Raw genomic sequence first — 20,113 nt, forward strand, 5'->3', positions numbered from 1 at the left:
TGTGTGTGTACTGTGGCAGAACCTGACGTGACTCCGTCTCCTTGGAATGGGTTTAGTTATGCGATGCATTGTCCCCGCCGAGCATGTGTTGCAGGAACTACAAAGCTGTCTGTTATTTTAAGTCACATGGCAGTATTCTCTCCCTGATTTCCTCTGGACTGTGTGAAGAAGAGGCTTTGTCAGACTGTTTCTCCTCATGCTTAAATTGGTATTTGTGGAGTTGATATATGAAGGATTCGTGAGCAGGGAGTCAATGAAATATTGATTGGGAGTTTCGTAATGAGAGGTTGCATTTCACATCAAAGATGAGGCGTGGTATAACTCCCTCCACGTCGCTTCTTTGTGTTGAGTCGAGTGATGGTGGTGGTGGTGTTGTGGTGGTGGTTGATGTTGGCGGCGGGAGTGTGGGCCTGATGCCCAGATAGTGGGGTCTGGCTCCGCTGATGTGGATTAGTTGACGCGGCTCCAAATGTAGTGAGCAGGATTGGCACTCGCCTCTTCATTCAGGGAAGAGATTGGGTGTGGGTGTATATATATATGTGTGTGTGTGTGTGTGTGTGTGTGTGTAAAGGACACAAGTAGTGAGTGTACATAAGATGCAAATATTTCCGTGCGGTTTTATCTGTGGTGTTTATGCTGTGAGTATGGGGTAAGTAGGGAGGGATGAGTAGGGAGGACGCCTCATTCAGTGTGTTGTAGGGTATGTCTTGCCTTACAGTCCTTTCTCTTAATGTCCTTCCTGACGCTTAGTCATGGACGTGATGTGACATCAGCGTCTGATGCGTCCGTGTCGTCCTTCGCTGGCCATATCGAGCGCGGCGCGTGCAAGAAAAAGAAAAAATGATACGTTGCGTCGTGTTCGTTGGAGAGAAAAGTCCCTAACAGCCAGATAGTCTGAGGGACGTAGGATTGTATAGAACCACACACACGCACACACACACACACACACACACACACACACACACACACACACACACACACAGGATTCGCCATGAGACAATTCTTTGTCGACTGAGGATCGGTCATATCATGTCTCGACCCGTGGTCACTCAGAGGAGAGGAGGCAGGGTTTCATTATGTGGCTCCTGCAATTACTACATCACCGTGGAACGGTATGCCCAAATGATAGGGGTCTCAAAGTCAAGTATGACTACATAATAACCCTGGAAAGATATGAAGATATTTGAGAAATAGTAGACTTTAATGTTACTGTAACTAGACCAATGACGTTTCTTAAAGGAATTCAAAATACATAATTTCTTTTAAACGTTTGTGTTTTACATATTTTTTTTTTTTTTTTTGTAAAAGCACTGAAAAAAAAACAACGCTTGGTTCGAGCAGTGTACAAAAGCCACAGAATCCGTCAGACCGGGTATATTACGATAATTTATATGTATATCATTTACATTTATGATTTATTTGCTATTGTTTATGTTGAGTTGGAGGCATAAATCGCTGAGGAGAAGATCGAATTTTATTTGTCAGTACTCTTAACATAAGTTTGTATAACGTTTTTTTAAATGTAGTTCATCCAGCCTCCCTTCAGGTGGGATTTCAGTGGAATCTTATCGTTGCGGGTGGTTTAAATTTAACCGTAATCTGTGGCTCCTGAGAGATTCTGAGAATTTGTCATTAGGTATCCCATCCCAGTCCACTGGCATCCTCACACCGCCCATTAGGTACACGTGTGTGTGTGTGTGTGTGTGTGTGTGTGTGTGTGTGTGTGTGTGATTACGATTTGTGTATTCCGTGGAGAGACTTCTACGCTCGTGTTGCCTTGTTTCTTAATCTTGTTTACATATGCATCATGTCTTTACTGTTATCTAGGTATACACACGAGTGTGTGTGTGTGTCTGTGTGTGTGTGTTTGTATATTCATACAGCACGGGAAGGGAGTTTTACGTTTATGGGGTTCTATCTCTGGAACTTCTTTAATGTCATGCGAGTGTAGAACTCCCTTTCCGTGCAGGACAGTTAGGTAACCACGTACACACAGCCAAACGTTCCTCGAAAGATTCTCCCCCGGAAGAACGAGAGGCCATAACATCAAATGAAGCAAGATACTAGTCAGAGAAGATGTGGAGAAGTGGTTTGATAGTGGTAAGTGCTCCCTCCCCGAGCACACGAGGAGGTGAGCGCGAGGGAATACCCACCTACTTACGAGAACCAACAAGATTTTTGTCCCGAGGCCCAGCGCTCACCGCAGAAAGATGTATAGAGTTACGAAAACCGATGCGTTTGAATTGCGTGTTGTCAGTTGATATGCAGGAGGTGAGGTCATGCGATTGAAAGCCAGCTGCCCACGTGTGGTGGTGGTGGTGAGGCGGAAAGATAAAACCGTTACCTGAACGTTGGAGTGGCCCTTAACAGCCGCTGAAGTGCTGTCTCTCAGAGCAGCCGTCACTCACCCTCCCCGATACCCCAGGCCGGGAATATACCTCCCTGGTCGTTGGCTTCCTATCACCGAGAAAGGGAGACTACGGCAGGTGTTCTTAGGCAAAGGCCAAGGACACAATGCTGGGCTAAGCCAGGTGTACAGGGAGGAAGTTGGAGGGAGCAACACACGTGTGTGTGTGTGTGTGTGTGTGTGTGTGTGTGTGTGTCACATTTGTGGCTAACATGTTAAGTCCATTTCCCGTAGATTTCTGCATTGGCTCTTTTAAGCGGCAGTTTTCTTTAATGTGCAAATCCCCAAGATTTGTTACGATTAATCATGTAGATTTGGAAATTGCTCTTGAGGATTTTATATATATTCCAGTGTGTGTGTGTGTGTGTGTGTGTGTGTGTGTGTGTGTGTGTGTGTGTGTGTTGTGTAATTTCCATGTCTGGGTACAGACATGTGATGCAAATTGTTTTTCTTCAAAAGAGCAGTGAACGTGAAACGGGCTGTAAAAGGAGACGAATTGGTATGTTGTTCCTTGAATTTAAGTCTGATGTGTTTATTCATGCCTTGCGAGTGTAGAAGTCCCTCTCCATTCTGTACAAAAAGGTGATTACAAGTAGGGTGTTACAAGTGGCTTGATGAAAAGGCTATGTTGATTTTAAATTTTCTTTTTTCTATTTCAGGTGAGTGTATGATGACGCCTACGTCAGTGTAGGTGCCTGCTTAGGTGAGTGGGAATACCAACGTCAGTGTAGTTAAGTAAGAGTAGTGTATATGTTTATATTACACTGTGTCTGAGGAGTTTATAGACTACTGTACGTGTGTATGGTATGTTTCGTGATGAAGTGTTTGACCTACATCATTAGAGGTTTGTGAAAGTAGATTAGGGCCTGTTGTAAGTAGGTCACTGTAAGTACCAGTAGCAGTGTAGGGCATTGTAAGTACCAGCAACACCGTAGGCTATTGTAAGTACCAGCAGCAGTATAGGGCATTTTAAGTACTAGCAGAAGATTAGGGCATTGTAAGTACTAGCAACACTGTAGGTCCTTGTAAGTACCAGCAGCAGTGTAGGGCATTGTAAGTACCAGCATTGTAAGTACCAGTAAGTACCTGTGTAGGTCATTGTAAGGACACAGCAGTAGCAGCTTATATAAACGTAACAGCGGTAGGTGTAACGTGTGTACGATTAGAGCACACGTTAGTCCACCTCAAGAGTGTATACTTTTCCATATGTGTGTACGTCTCCGTGTGTAAATAGGTTAAGTGAGTATTTGATTTCGGTAATGTCAAACATGATTTGTTGGGTCTAATGTGAGGCAAACTTTTGTTGGGTCATGATGTGCGTCAGGATACCTGGACGCTGTGTATTTAGATGTGTTATCCCACACCTTTAATCGCAAACACGTATAAAGTTGGCAGGAAGTTCGTATCAGTCCTTCCGTTGTTTATAGGATATTTTTCTGTGTTACTGTTCATTGAACTGATGACTTGATGTTTAATGCATCAGCTTATTATATCTGCGTTTTGGCCAAGTGTCTTTTAACCACATCTTGTTTTTCTAGATATTTTCGTTGGTTATTAAGGATGTTCTCGTGTGTTACGAATCTTGTTGCTTGTGTGTCAAAAGTTCTCTTTGATGTGCATGTGGAGGAAGGCGAATATGAGTCACTGATTGCTTGTCTGTCGTTCGGTAGGTGTAGAGGAAGGGGTCTTTGTGCCTCTCACTTCCCGTGGAAGGCGGTTTTATTGGTTCAAGTAGTGAAGAAAGGCACGCTCGGGCGGTGTGTTAATGACTTTAAATAGAATTCGGGCGGTTGAAGGTGGTCACGTGAGAGTTTGACGGCGGCGGGAAATGAATGGCTTGTTGCGAGACGACCCGATGCGCGATGCTTCTGCTTGGCCAGGCCTGTGATCACGCGTCAGCGAGGTGACTCAGTTGTTGGTGCTGGATGCTGCTGGTGGCAGTGGTTAGGAAGTAGGATGGTGGTGGATGTCTATGTGGATGCTGGGTGGTGAGTGGGTGATGGATGAGAGTTATTGACTGTGGCGGGGATTTGGTGGATGCCAGCGAGCGTCCAGTGCCGGCCGTCACTCACGGACAAGGTTGTATCTCCTCAATAGAGGCGCGGCTCAGTGCGATACTTGATATTTTAAACATTCCTGTCTTATTGTTTAGTGAAGGAGGCTGTTTATCTAGGTTAACTACAGTGGTACTGAATATGGTTATGTTTGTCAGTACTTGTGCTCGGGTAGATCCTCCTACCCTCACTGCACCAGAAAATAATAATGGATATTTGACGGTCGGTTGATGAAAGATGGATCATCATTGTCCACAGAAAGCTCGCGTCTTGATGTTTTCTTTCCCCGGCGTTGCGGTGGAGCAGGAAGTGTTGTGGATGTTTTGTGTGGTACAAGAACTGGAATTTTTGCTTGACTGAGGCGTTTGCTGAATCATGAGATGAACGGCTGATCAGATTACTGCTTTATCTTAATGACGGTCATGTGTCAGTATCGTCTGGAGGTGGAAGGCAGTTGAAGTTGATGGATTATTCCGTTCTTCAGGGATGATCTCGTGGAGCTAAGATGTTGCTTGTTCTAGCGTGCCCCCCCCCCCCCCCCCCCCCGGCGTCTTATGTTGATTGCCGTCTCGCACATGATTGATGGTAAGATGGACTCGTTCGTGTTTGGATATGTCACGTTGGCAAGTAATTCGACGTGATATGTAGGAGTGATATGCATTCTTTTAAGATGGTAAATGTTGCACCAGGAAACGCTCGCTAAGCTTCGACACATTGCTGCCTGCCTTTTGGCATCCTTATTAGAAGTGTGTTGGTATGAAAGCATATCATTCGTAAGTTGGCAAAACAGTATTATTTAGACTTGTGATATTATGGAACTGCTTGAATTCAGTGGATGAAGGATGGGGGGGGTGGGTGGATTTAGTTTATTTTTGTAGTAACGAGAAGTGTGTAAGGTAATCTGGCGCACGTGAGGCTTCACCCACCCACAGTGGCGGCCAGTGGAGAGCATCCCTGAGCCAGTCCTGCCAGAGGGCTGGGGGGCAGCCCCGGGCTAACACTGTCAGATGACATCCCTGCTGGACCGCCCCTGTCAGGGGGCAGCCTTGGACTTTCTCCTGTCAGGGGGCAGCCTTGAACTACCTCCTGTCAGGGGGCAGCCTTGGATTACATCCTGTCGGGGCAGCTTTGAACTACCCCCTGTCTGGGGGCACCCTTGGACCGCCCTTGTCAGAGGGCAGGGGTTATATGCTGTGGCTCACGGGCAGGCAAGGAGAGGAGGGCTTGGTTGGCCATGTTATTCAACTTGGGCTACCCTGCCGAGAAGGGAAGTTGGTACTTAATTGAAACGAGGGTTTAGGGGGATTGAAATAGGCAGCAGTAAGGAGGGAGGGGGGGGGGTGATTAGTTTGGACTGAGGCTGTTGTTACACGTGGTCCTCCCTGACCAGAGAGGAAATGAAACAGTGAACAAAGCGTCGTAGTATTTAGGGCTTTAGGTTGATTAGTTAAGTAGTGATAAGTCAGCACTGCTCTTCATAAAGGGGGTTCCAGACAAAGTTTCTTGTGTAAGAATTAGGTCGCCCCGTCTGTACGTTAAAGTATGTTGTTCAGTGTTAGCGCTTTGATAGAATTAGTGGTGATAGATCAGGGTTACGTATCCTAAGGATAAACAGGATTCATTTGGTTTAAGAAGATTAACCCGGGTGTAAAGGACGTTTGGTATTGAAAGGGAGCAGTATTATTGATACGTACGAGGCGAGTAACATAGTCATGTAATCACTAGGGATAGGTCGGAATGATTGTTTGTTGAAGGGATGAAGGGTTTAGGATGGAGTGGGACTATTGTTATGAGTGGCAAGGCTAGGGGCAGCAGTATTGTGTTACCATGCTTAGGAGGGAAGACCTTGAGAGATTGACTTGAGTGTATACGCTTCTTATGTCTGTAGTTATATACAGGTGCGACGCTGATGAACATGCACTAGGGCAAACCTTTACTGAATGTTACCTTTATTGAAGGGCTAGGTAATGGTAAGGTTGATGAAGGTTTGGCCTTCATTAATCTCAGTAAAGGAGGCGCGCATTAGATTCGTATTTGCTCGCGTGTCGTGGATTAATATTTACATAATAAATTAACTCCCTGAGAGAATGGAATGTCCACTCGAGCACCACAGTTGTATCATCTTACTCATGTTGTGGTCGGTGCTTGAGCTGGAAGAAACTCTTGTGTGTGGTGATGTTATTATAAGTATTCTCAGTATGAATCCATGTGTAAATATATATATATATATATATATATATATATATATATATATATATATATATATATATATATATATATACACGACTGCGTGAGTCAGGTCTTATTTTGAGGTTTAAGATAGTGCAGTTAACCTTAATGCTTCGTCTCGTTTTTCACGGTATTTTGATAAGAGTTTTCGCGATGAATTATTTTACATGAATAAGGTATGCAAGTCCATGAGTTTCTCTCTTCCACTACCAACAAACAGCCTCGTTCGGATCCGCTTGTGTGTTGCTGTTTGAAGTCAGTGGTTCTCAATTATTCAAGGTGTACTACATGTATTCAGTTCGATACACTCCTTTATATTGAGTTGTGGGTTGTGATGAGTTGCTTTTGCCGTATGAATACGCAATATTCACATCGTGAAGGAACACACACTTGTAAGTGGAGTTGCGTACGTGGTTTCTTAAGATGTTAGGCTGGGTCTGGGTTGGTCACATGTGAAGCCGTTTCAATGTGGCACTGTCGTCATGCGGATACCTCACCGTCTTGTGCATGGGATTTTTTTTTTTTCGTAATGAGAAATGTGTTTTTTTTTTCAATTAGTTGATTAAATTGGCAGCGATCTCCAAGCTGGCTTGTTTGTTGTGTGGTTCGTGGAAGAGATGCACTGCCCTATTATGTAGCCTAAACCATACTTTAAAAGGTGTTCCTTTTTTTAAATGTTTTTCTGTAATGGATTTGTTGTACTCACTGTGTATGGTTTTTGTTTCTGTGTGTGTGTGTGTGTGTGTGTGTGTGTGTGTGTGTGTGTTATAGATATATTTACCAATTTAATCGTGGCGGTTTGACGAGTATTGAGCTCAGGATCACGAGATGCCCGCGTTTATATGCCATTCATACGGCCGTCTCACATCAGCTCAACGGGACGACACCTTCAGGTGTTAATGTTCCTCACTCGTTGATGTACGTGGAGCTTAGTTCCCGTCCGGGTCAGCAGGCAGGAGGTTCCTAAAGCAGTGGTGGTGGTGGTGCTGCTGCTGACGTGGTTGTGTCGCCCTGCTGACGAATGCCACGCCATTCCTGCTGGTCTCTCTGACTGTGTGGTGCTGAATCATGTGACGGGCAGATGCTGACGGCCCCTGGGGTCAGCGGAGGGTTAGTGCTTGGGCAGGATTGTGATGCAAGTTCCTCGTGTGTGATTATGAAGAGTAACAGGCAATTCTTTGTCCGGTATTGCACTTACGCTGTATCCTGGCTTTCTCTGTCGTTTTACCTCGAACTGGGATGAGTATTAGAATTTGGTAGAGGAGTTGGTTGTTGGTGTGGTCGTCTGTGATGTTATGGGTAGTTGGTGTCTTGCAATTTGTTTCGCAGCCATGGCTTACTGTTGGTGTGTGTGTGTGTGTGTGTGGAGAGGAGGTGGCTGTAGGAGTAATGTTGGCTCGTGTGGGGTAATGTTAGCACGGTTTGGGGAGCGGGTGTGTGGGGGAATGTTTTATTCGCACTGTTGTTTGTAGATGTGGATTGTGTGTCTGAGTAATTATTATTAGCGTCAGTGTTTGTGGAGGGGGTGAGAGCGTTGTGATGAAGTTGCTTGTGTTTGTGATAGCATCAACGTGAAGCTGTGATAGCTCTGTGTTGCGGAAGCTGGGAGGCGTTGGTTGGGGGTGCATGACTTCCCGTGGGAGAGGCGGCATCTCTCTTCCTCCTCTCCCTTCCACACTTCTCTCACGTGTACCTTTTTACCTTTCCTTCCCTTTCCCTCTCTTTTACCTCTCCTTCCAGCGTTTCCTTCCCTTTCCCTCTCTGTACCATTACTTTCCTCCACTTCGTTTCTATTTTCTTATCTTTAAACAAGTCGGTACTTCGCTAAAGTCTTAGGTCAGTCTTATTCGTCATTTCATTTCCGGTGCACCTTTTTTTTCTCGCGTGTTCCTGATCTCCATCCTCCGTCCTAACTATTGATCGTGTTTCCTGCCTTCATCTAGTCATCCTATTTTTTTTTTTTTTTTTTTTTTGTAGTTGAGGTAATTTGGGTGAGACGTGTGCCGATCATGCCCTCTGCTCTGCCGGGCGCATGAGGCATGTGGACCTGGGTGACAGATGTGTGTCCACACAGCACCCACCCTCTGCCCGGCGGCAGGTACGTGTCGAGCGCTGGTCCGCCGCGCGATGCTGACGAGACTCGGGCCGTTACACATAGTGTGTCCGGCCCCTTGTGGTGGTAAGACCCCGGTGGGCAGGGGTGGTCGGGTAAGGAGGGGAAGGGTATTGGGGGGGGGGGGGGCGCTTGGTCCCTGCCGGTGTGTTTGGGGGGGAGGGAGAGAGGGGGAGAGTACAAACATCTGTCCTCACCCCCTCCCTCCCCCCAGTACGCCAGCACCCCCCCCCCCCCCCTACGTCGATATTGGCCGGTTATTGTTGTCTCCACCGCCGGCGTGATGGTTGCCGAAAGGCGTCATGTATTTATTTATTTATTTATTTTAATTCATAATTTTTCGGCTCACGAACAGCGTTCGGGTGTTTTTTTTTTTTTATGTGGCATTATTGTTGTTTTTTGTGTTTCATTTTACGACTGGGATCTGTTTTTAATGTAGTGGTAGATATTGACCGTCTACTCTCGGTACGTTGCTCTGATATATTGATTCCTCTCATTTGAACCACCGTTAACGATGGTTATTTAAAGATGGACGCGCTACGGAGATCCCATTGCATTGTAGATTGTCTCTCTTGATGAGTCCCGGGCTGTGTGTGTGTGTCCTCTCGCTGCGTCCACGACGATTTTGACTGTTGGAATCTCATTTGCATATCAAAAAGGATCTACGTTGGGGGGTGTGTGAGGAGGGGATGTGAGTGGTGTCGTATTCCACGTGCGCGGGGAATGTTGGCCCGCATTGTGGCCGGTCAACTCCTCCAGGTCGCAGCCAATGTTGATGTAAAACTTGAGCAGACGTGGCATTTTTTTTTTTAGGTATGTCTTCTTGTGACTGGGGTGAACAGCTGTTCGATGTTATTCCTGACTGTCCATAAAAAAAAGCCTTGGTAAGTATGTTTCTGTGGAAATTTGTTACCTGTTCCCTTGCATTTCCGGACGTTCCTGTCGTGTTGGCGACGAAGAAAATATCTTCCCTAGTAGTATTTCCTGTCGAGTTCGTTCTCGACACCCATGAGTGGCTGTGGCAGGAGTACCGCGAAACGTGGCACGGCAGGGAGGGAGGGGGAATGACGCGTGCCACGCTGGGTGTGTGTGTGTGTGTGGCAGGCTCGGGAGGCGGGTGGGAGGGAGAGAGAGAGAGGGAGAGAGTGAGGGGTGTGGGATGGCGGGGTTGTGAGTGTGTGGACGCGTGCTGTTCCGCTACACCAGTCGTTACCGCCCCGTCCGCCTGCTTCGACACACAACTGCCGCCGCCTCCTGCTCCTCCTGGTGGTGCTCTAGTTGCTCGCCTCAACACCCGGAGACGAGAGAGAGAAAGAGCGAGACTCCTCTCTCGTCTTCCCCGATGGCCGACGGGTGGACGCGTGCTAGCAGGATCTGCGGTTGCAAGAGTCGTTAGGTGTGTTAGTGAGAAGAGTTGATTTGATTTACGTGGGGTGAGGGGGTGGGGGAACCGTTGTGTGATTTGTGTGCTCAGATGGTGAGGATGGATTTGTTGTGGTCCTCCAGTGATCTCTGTGGTGATGCTGGTCATGGAAACTTCAATCTTTCCCGTAAGTGGAAATATAACCCCCCCCCCCACACACACACCATTTGAAATTGTGATATATTTTCATTGTATTTCAACTATTTTTTTTTTTTTTATCAATTGTTAACGTGACAGAGACAAGTTACGGCAATTGCATTATTCATCGTGTACAATGTGATAAGTGATGAATCCACAAAGGGAGTTTTACACGCCCCATTTGCGTCATCCGTTGATGACATGTAGTTACCCGCTGGTGTCGGCAGCGTCCATACTTCCCCCGTCACTTGTGTTACAAGTATAAACATCTTCAGTGTTGTAAAGTGAGAGAGGAAAGTGTGTTGTAACGTGAGAGAAAACGTGGAATATTTGCCTCTGAAAATCGAGGTGTGACCTTGTATTACAGACGTACATACTGATCTCACAAACCCGTGACCTGGAAATGCTCTGTACGGCTGACCCAGTAAGATTGAAGTGTGATTCGGGAGCACATTTGTAAGTACTGCAGTTTGGTGAGGAGCTTCACTCAGGGGAGAACCGAACCCTGACCGGGAGTCTAAATCTACCACCCTAGGAACACTGTGTTCTGACCTAAGCTTATATAGGATTGTGTGACAAGAACTGGTCATGCACTAAGCTGTCGTCGAGGGAAATGGTGAGGTCGAATTTAGAGCCGACCTGGTAATGTTAGGCTCTGACGTAGGTTGGTTGTGGACACAGCTGTATGACCTGGCACAGCTGTGACCCGACCCCCCGCGAGAATGGCGAGGTTTGTGACCTGGAAGAATGAAAAGGCCTCGTGAAAGTTGATCGAGGATGACAAACCTTAGCCTCACAGTTGGAAAACTCTTGTACATAAGACGTATTTTGTAGAGTTGTAGGGATGGTGTTGGGCTAATACCCTGAATGGACTTACATGATCTAGGGGTAGACTTGGAAATTACTGATGAAAAACAATCATGTATATGTTGATATGTATATGTATGTCGTATGTGCGTGTATGGGCGTTTATGTGTGTGTGTGTGTGTGTGTGTGTGTGTTTGGGCCATTCTTCGTCTGTTTCCTGGCGCTACATGTGTTGTGGAGCTGAGGCCTCGAGTGTGTGAACGTGGACATAACTTTGATGTAAATTTTCAGGCTATAGTCATTGGTTAGTATCCTCGTGTGTTCTACAAGGTTACGCCACTAATGGCCTTAACTGCTGGCTGGGCAGATTAATTTTAAATGACCACTGCAGCAGCTTAAGGCTAATATCGTATTTGAGGTGTGTATTGGCGCAACTGAGTTGCATTTCAACACACACACACACACACACACACACACACACACACACACACACACACACACACACACACACACACACACACACACCGAGGTGTGGTAGTTAGTGTTACTGCCCATGGGTCACCGCGGGACAGCCCGGGGTCGAACTCACATGGGGGTTCGAATCCTGGGCATGGCATTCGGCCCGCAACCAAACCAGGCGTTCTTCCTCCGCTCGGGGCTGGTCGAAGATTGGGTACCTGGCTAAGGTTGGGGTGTGTGTGCATGAGCATACATAAGCAGGAGTAAAGACACGGTACATATATAACAAGGTTAGAGAGACGGGGCAACACCAGTGTAAAACTCACCCCGTAACACACAAATAGAAATCACGCGAGAGAGAGAGAGAGAGAGAGAGAGAGAGAGAGAGAGAGAGAGAGAGAGAGAGAGAGAGAGAGAGAGAATGTTGATAAAGAAACGGAAACTCCAGTGCAGAGATCATAATCTTTCGTGGTAGGAACCGAGGACGCATTTCAGGGATACCTTCTCGAAATGGGTTGAGAAGTCACCTGTGGCTTGCCGCTAACATTGCGTCCCTTGATCTACGCCACTGAGTTTGCCAGAAAGATTGGACTCCTCTCTCTCTCTCTCGAGTACATTCGTCGGTGAATCCAAGGTGAGGAGGAGAGTGAGAAGAGAAAACGAAGTGCATCAACCGACATGGGGACACAGACAAACTCCAAAATCGGTTTGATGGCTGGTAGCGCAAGGTCAGCACGAGTAGATGTAAAATGATTGGGAGGGGACAGTAGAGAATGAAGGTTATGATGTGAATACTACCTTGAAGAATCTGTTAGGAAGACTTGGGAGCAGACATCGCCTCTCTCTCTCTCTCTCTCTCTCTCTCTCTCTCTCTCTCTCTCTCTCTCTCTCTCTCTCTCTCTCTCTCTCTCTCTCTCTCTCCCCCCCCCATGCCGCCAGTCATGCATGGTTAGAAAAGATATATAAGGTAGTAGATGAATGAAGTTAACAGTACCGTGAGATTCTGAATTGAAGACAGCGTACAGTAGCCGACCAAAAAAATGTATGTAATGACACAGTAATGAGATGTATTTGCTGAGGTCTGTTTCCCATGAGGCAGGTTTGAGTGGCGAGGCTTCAAGTGTTCGTTTGGCTTGAGGACCTGATAAACGTTCTCTGGTTTGATAAAGAGATAAGGAGGGAGTTTAGCATTACCGTTACCGTAGAGGACTTGGGGTGTGGGGTGCGCGCGTCATACCGTGGCATTCACAAGCAAATGTCCCAGTCTCTGAAGACCCCTGTCGTCAGGAGTGTTGAGGAATATCAGAGGCGTCACATCTGTAACGAACCACACCGAAGGAAGATGTTGACCGCATCGCCCTGGATGCCGTTGAAGAGACGGGTGGAGGCGGTAGGTAGACGAGAGTAGTACGGTGTGAGACGGAGAACAAGTCGCAGGTGATCACGTGAAGGTGGGTGGAGGTGGTGGGCTGGTGGTGCGTCTGTGTGTCGGGTGGTTAGTAGTACGTGACGCTGTGTATGAAGCGTCGCCGCGCGTTATATGGAGGTGTGTGTGTGTGTGTGTGTGTGGCGTCGCCTGGTACATACGCGACGTTGAATGTGACGCCGCAGGGCGTACGTGATGGTGTCAGCAGTGATACGCGACGATGTATGTCTTCGGAAGTGATACATGGCAGTGGACTATATGTGGTGTCGGTAATTATGTGTTGAAATGTATGTCGGGTCGGTAATGACACGTGGTAGTGCACGTGGTGATTGTGGATACAGCGTCGGCTCTGACACTGGGTCGTGTACGGTGCCTCAGACAGTGACACTTGACGGTGCATATAGCGTTGGCAGTTGATACATGGAGATGTGTGTGTGTGTGTGTGTATGGCGGCAGCAGTGATGTGAGGCGGTGTATGAGACCATTTGGCAGTGACACCTGACGGCGTATGTGTTGACAGCAGCGATACCTGATGGTGATCACGTCGTCAGTAAAGACGTAACCATGCTTTAGATGAAGAGGCCAATTTCCCACATTTTTCCCATTATATATATATATATATATATATATATATATATATATATATATATATATATATATATATATATATCACTTTCCTCTCTTCCTACACGTACACATGCCTTACATCCTCGATAAAAACTTTTCACTGCTTCTAACAACTTGCCTCCCACACCATATATTCTTACTACCTTCCACAGAGCATCTCTATCAACTCTATCATATGCCTTCTCCAGATCCATAAATGCTACATACAAATCCATTTGCTTTTCTAAGTATTTCTCACATACATTCTTCAAAGCAAACACCTGATCCACACATCCTCTACCACTTCTGAAACCACACTGCTCTTCCCCAATCTGATGCTCTGTACATACCTTCACCCTCTCAATCAATACCCTCCCATATAATTTACCAGGAATACTCAACAAACTTATACCTCTGTACCTCTGTAATTTGAGCACTCACTCTTATCCCCTTTGCCTTTGTACAATGGCACTATGCACGCATTCCGCCAATCCTCAGGCACCTCACCATGAGTCATACATACATTAAATAACCTTACCAACCAGTCAACCATACAGTCACCCCCTTTTTTAATAAATTCCACTGCAATACCAAGTGATTGGTTCTCAGTGAATGTAGGTTTGCGGCAGGGGTGTGTGATGTCTCCATGGTTGTTTAATTTGTTTATGGATGGGGTTGTTAGGGAGGTAAATGCAAGAGTCTTGGAAAGAGGGGCAAGTATGAAGTCTGTTGGGGATGAGAGAGCTTGGGAAGTGAGTCAGTTGTTGTTCGCTGATGATACAGCGCTGGTGGCGGATTCATGTGAGAAACTGCAGAAGCTGGTGACGGAGTTTGGTAAAGTGTGTGGAAGAAGAAAGTTAAGAGTAAATGTGAATAAGAGCAAGGTTATTAGGTACAGTAGGGTTGAGGGTCAAGTCAATTGGGAGGTGAGTTTGAATGGTGAAAAACTGGAGGAAGTGAAGTGTTTTAGATATCTGGGAGTGGATCTGTCAGCGGATGGAACCATGGAAGCGGAAGTGGATCATAGGGTGGGGGAGGGGGCGAAAATTTTGGGAGCCTTGAAAAATGTGTGGAAGTCGAGAACATTATCCCGGAAAGCAAAAATGGGTATGTTTGAAGGAATAGTAGTTCCAACAATGTTGTATGGTTGCGAGGCGTGGGCTATGGATAGAGTTGTGCGCAGGAGGATGGATGTGCTGGAAATGAGATGTTTGAGGACAATGTGTGGTGTGAGGTGGTTTGATCGAGTAAGTAACGTAAGGGTAAGAGAGATGTGTGGAAATAAAAAGAGCGTGGTTGAGAGAGCAGAAGAGGGTGTTTTGAAGTGGTTTGGGCACATGGAGAGAATGAGTGAGGAAAGATTGACCAAGAGGATATATGTGTCGGAGGTGGAGAGAACGAGGAGAAGAGGGAGACCAAATTGGAGGTGGAAAGATGGAGTGAAAAAGATTTTGTGTGATCGGGGCCTGAACATGCAGGAGGGTGAAAGGAGGGCAAGGAATAGAGTGAATTGGAGCGATGTGGTATACAGGGGTTGACGTGCTGTCAGTGGATTGAATCAAGGCATGTGAAGCGTCCGGGGTAAACCATGGAAAGCTGTGTAGGTATGTATATCTGCGTGTGTGGACGTGTGTATGTACATGTGTATGGGGGGGGGGGTTGGGCCATTTCTTTCGTCTGTTTCCTTGCGCTACCTCGCAAACGCGGGAGACAGCGACAAAGTATAAAAAAAAAAAAAAAAAAAATGTGTGTGTGTGTGTGTGTGTGTGTGTGTGTGTGTGTGTGTGTGTAAGCCCAGTAGTAAGATGACAGAGGAATGTTGTGAAAATAATCCGCTCGTGAAATAAGCGTCGGGTTGTGAGTAGATGTAAGCAGGTCAAGGTGAGTGTGTTCTCCACACTATCGGGCACACTGGTAGCAGGAAATAGGTGTGATCCCCGTGTTTGTCACCACCTCTGTCCACTGCTGTGTGTGTGTGTGTGTGTGTGTACTTCTTTCGCTGGTGTCAGCTGTGTTGTGGTGCGCCTTAGCGGCCTTCACACACACGCGCGCGCGCGACATTCTCTCTCTCTCTCTCTCTCTCTCTCTCTCTCTCTCTCTCTCTCTCTCTCTCTCTCTCTCTCTCTCTCTCTCTCTCTCTCTCTCTCTCATCTGGATTGGCTCACACCCGTCCTGGCCTCGTCTAGATTCATCGGCCGTGCTGCGAGACATTCTCCATCAGCCAGCCATTCTCTTTGTCTCCCCCTCCCTCCCCACTCCCGGAACCCAACCCCACCACATGAATTCCCTCCTTCCGATTACCTTTCTCCCTGAGGGAGAGAGGAATAATGAGGAGTTAAGATGTAGATTTGGAGATAGTGATGAATCAGAGAATAAAGCTTTTTCGGCATTATAAATTATCATATATCAAACGTGATCTTTTTATGGTATTGAAGGTTAACATTGATAGTTTTTGCTGTGTGTGTGTGTGTGTGATATTGAGGTCAAATGTCTCTCGCAACTTTGGTAGCTTTGGCGTTCGACTGCAATGGTCCTTTCATGGAAAATTTAATGTGGTAATTGTATATTGGGTAGCAGGCAGACGGTAGTGCTTGAAGTGTATAATGTAAGAAACGAGAAATTTAATCCAACGAACAGACGTCAAGGATTAACAAGTGTTGATCTTAGCAAATCGTCTTTCTCGTTGATTAATTGAGGAATGTGGACTGGCCCTATGCGAAGCCCCTTGTTAACAGTAGACTAACATGTTGAGTCGTGCCATTGAGAGGCTGTGCTGAGAGTTGCATCAGGGGCGACAGGCGTTGTACACGACGGGCGGCCGAACCACAACGATGGGAGTGTTGGGACGGTGGCGGGATCCGGGAGCCTGATGGTTGCCCACCAGGAACCCAAGGGCTACGCCGCCACCCTCTAGGTCCTCCTGATGGGCAGGGGCGGCCCCCTAGGGACGTCATGTGGAGGGGAAGCCACTGGGAACGACCGTTGCCAGAGTGGATGTTTAAGGACAGCCGTCAGTAAGGACGTCCTCCGGGAGGGATGATGTCCAGGTATTTTTGCTGTCGTTAGTTGGGACGGTCGCAGACATGTGGTGGTGGGGCAGTGGCGATTGATCGTGGCCCAGACCAACATCTGTATCTTTTTCAACCATCTCAAGTCATCGCCGGTTCATATTGTTTATTTTGCCTTTGTTTATATGGCTTTGATTTAATAAGTTTCGTAAATTCATAGGTATTGCTTTTAAGCTATCTGGAAGATGGTAGGATAGATTTCGTTAGCTCTCGAATGTAATCAAAACACGAAAACTACACAGATGCTGGTAGGCAGCAGCTCCGTGTGTGTTGATGAGGAGGGTGGAGGAACCTCACGTAACCATACAGACAAGCGGGCATGAAGGCCTATGTCGTGCCAATTTTTTCTTTGAGTGGCGTTTGTGACGATGAGGCGTGGTGGTCTTTGCTATCAAACCTCCTCCACCTTCGGAACAATAGCAGCTATTTAGATTGGGTTAGGATTTGCACAAAGAACAGTACAGAAGCAAAATACACACCGGGACGTGAATACAGTGACGAATACACACACACTGGAAGAACAGACTGACACTGATAAATGCGCTCGTACTTCATCCGATAGTGGTGCTCCTCCCTCAAGATAATGCAGTGGGAGTTGATACTTACTTCGTGTTTTCCTGCGTTATCTACGCCTTGGATTAGGGTAGTTGGTGTTGTGCCCCATGCGTCATCATGGTACGTCATCATGGTATTGAGTGTTGGCGTGACGCGGGAAGTCAACTGGATTTTAAAGCTAAACTTTTGTTTTTGTCAAATCAAATGCAGTCAAGTTTTTCACCGATATCGTAGGTGCATGGCACCTGTCTAGGAGTAGGTGGAGGCACGTGTAGAGCGAACAGTGGGGTCGGATTCGTCAAGGATAGAATGGCATTGCAGATGTTTATTTGTAAGATAACACAGGAAATACATATACACAAGTCCATGATTTACAGAAAACGGCTTTATTCTGATGGTTACAGATGAGAAATTTATATGACGTGATGCATATGTATATGACACCTGGCAAGTATATAAAGCGTATAGAAGGTACAATAGATGGACATATCACTGTACACAGATGGGGCCAGGGTAGGAAGGTAGACAGGTGGGACCCAGGTAGCCAGCGGGTCACCTTCCCGTCAAAGGAGTAAGTTTTTAGAGTAAACCAGATAAACAATATGTTATTGAAAGGATTAGAAGTGATGATGATTTTTGAGCACTTGACTCTTTGCGTAACGTATGGGATACAAGTGTCAGGTGTTGGGAGGAAGGGTAATAGAAGGTTTCTAAAGGTCACCAGACCGTAGCATAAATTTTATGCGCATGTGTTGATGTTACGGGGCTGACTTTGGTCATAGGTACTGAGAGGGGGAAGTGTGTGTGTGTGTGTAGGGCATTTACATAATGTGGTACATAATGTAGTGGGTGGCATCTCTTACCAACTTCACTCTAACTTAAACTCCGGCAGATGCTGGAGAGTGTTTGACCCAACAGGAGAATGAGCAAGAACACTTCTGATGTGTGAGATTAAATTATGTGTCATTTTCATTTCTTTTTTTCTCTCGGAGATATTACTTCTGCTTGGCTTCCAATTTTCAGTACGGATCAGTCGAAGGAAGGCAGTGAATGTTAAATGTTCGTGTTTTATTTCATATTTTCATCTGTTGGTAAACGAAGCGAGAAATCCATTGATAAAAAAGTCCTCGTATAGGTTAGGGAGTAGACCAGTTAAGTTCCCAGGTTGTGTAAGCCTGTATACACCTTCCATTCGTGTGGTGGATCTGTGCATCTTTATGTAGCAGATTGTGGTGACTCACCTGTGCCACAGGTGTTTAAGGTGGCTCACGTGACTGCCGGCCTGGCATCTTAGTCAGAAATGCTCGCTCAGTCTTCCGTCTAGGAAGTCAGGATGCGCGTGACATAAAGCTTTATCTAATTTTCAAATTATGAGTAAACGAATTATCAGCCCGATCGTCCATTGGGGCCTCTAGTATTTGAGCAAGTCTTCGATCATGACAAACATCATCGCCTTCTATGGAAGGATCGACCAAATCCAGACGTGGTCGGAGTGCAGGACACAGCTGAAGGACCTGATCGTTTGCTTGTCCGCAGTGCACGCAAGGATGCAAGAGTCTGATCCTCCCCCCCGCCGGTGAAGATCGTAAGAGGAAATATCGACTCTGTGAGGCCTCACGAGAGGTCGGGGTTTTGAGAAATTTATAAGATGAGAGCAGCAAAACCAGCTGTGACGTTATTCCGACGGTTTCTTCATGTGGAGCGCTCGTGTGTTCTGACATTACCATATACAGTTGGAGAACTCCCGAGCTGGAAAACGCCTAGAGGTCCTTTGCTATCTGCATCGGCAACGTAAGATTTTTGCACTGTTAAGGCAGACTAGAAAAGCAGTGAAATTGTAATCACTTCAACGAAGGCGCGAGAGAGACATTGCAGAAATCGTTCGGAAATATTCAAGTGTCTGGGCCCCATGTCCGCTCAGCTTTCTATCACTAGCTGTAAGGAACACCTTGAGGAAGAGCAGCCCTGGGCTTCCTCGCGAAAGAACAGCACAGCATCAGCCAGGGGCTTATCCCACCGGCATGCTTGCTTAACATAAACGTGAAAATGAACCTGGGATTAGATAAGCATTAGTTTGCGCTTGTTGTGATTGCTGTTTGCGGGATACTGTGTTCGTTACGGCGAGCATGTTGTACACTTGTGTGTTGTCCCGTCTCAGCTTTACCCAGTGATCGATCAGCCCCTAAGGAAGGATGAACAGCTACTTTGGCTGTGGGCTGACTTCCACACCGTAGGACTCGAACCCATTTCGTGCCGACTTATTATGGTCGGATAACGCTAACCACGACACGGGGACCCATTGCAGCTTCACTTCTGCGCTACGGTAATAGCAGAGGAATGTTGGACTACTCCGGAGTGAGAAGTTCGTCGATGAAATTGTGCTCCTTTTCGTCCTCTGACAGTGATACCACCTTGCAGTGTAACCTCATGCAGGCGGGGTCCGACAAAACACACACTCACACACACACACACACACACACACACACACACACACACACACACACACACACACGTATATATGTATGTGTGTGTGTGTGTGTATGTGTGCGTGAGTGTGTGCGCGTGTGTAATTAGATACTTGTAATGTTCACGGAGGGAGTTTTACACCCGTGTGACCCCATATCTTGTTTATGTGAACAGAGAGAGAGAGAGAGAGAGAGAGAGAGAGAGAGAGAGAGAGAGAGAGTCAGTAACGTAACATGAATAAACAGTAATTGGAAACGTGGTCGTTTCCTGTCCTAGCGACTGTGATATTCTCCCTCCTGACGCTGCTCTTGTTTCCCCCCACTCTGTCACTGGCCTGACAGTTACCGTTGCTGACCTCCCTG

At 46.6% G+C, this 20,113-nt stretch overlaps 1 protein-coding gene across 5 annotated transcripts in view; it reads left to right on the forward strand.

Moving 5' to 3' along the window:
- Positions 1-20,113, forward strand: part of LOC139763198 (regulator of G-protein signaling loco-like) — a 188,133-nt gene that overhangs the window by 105,709 nt on the left and 62,311 nt on the right. The window contains exon 1 of one of the 5 annotated variants that reach the window (XM_071688938.1): positions 9,969-10,199. The exons of the other annotated variants lie outside the window; for them this stretch is intronic. The gene's annotated coding sequence lies outside the window, so the exon portion shown is untranslated. Of the gene's footprint in view, positions 1-9,968; positions 10,200-20,113 lie in introns of those variants that run through there. 5 annotated transcript variants of the gene reach the window in all.

Source organism: Panulirus ornatus, chromosome 46 (assembly GCF_036320965.1).
Source record: "Panulirus ornatus isolate Po-2019 chromosome 46, ASM3632096v1, whole genome shotgun sequence".
In the NCBI taxonomy this organism is placed as follows: Eukaryota; Metazoa; Arthropoda; class Malacostraca; order Decapoda; family Palinuridae; genus Panulirus; species Panulirus ornatus.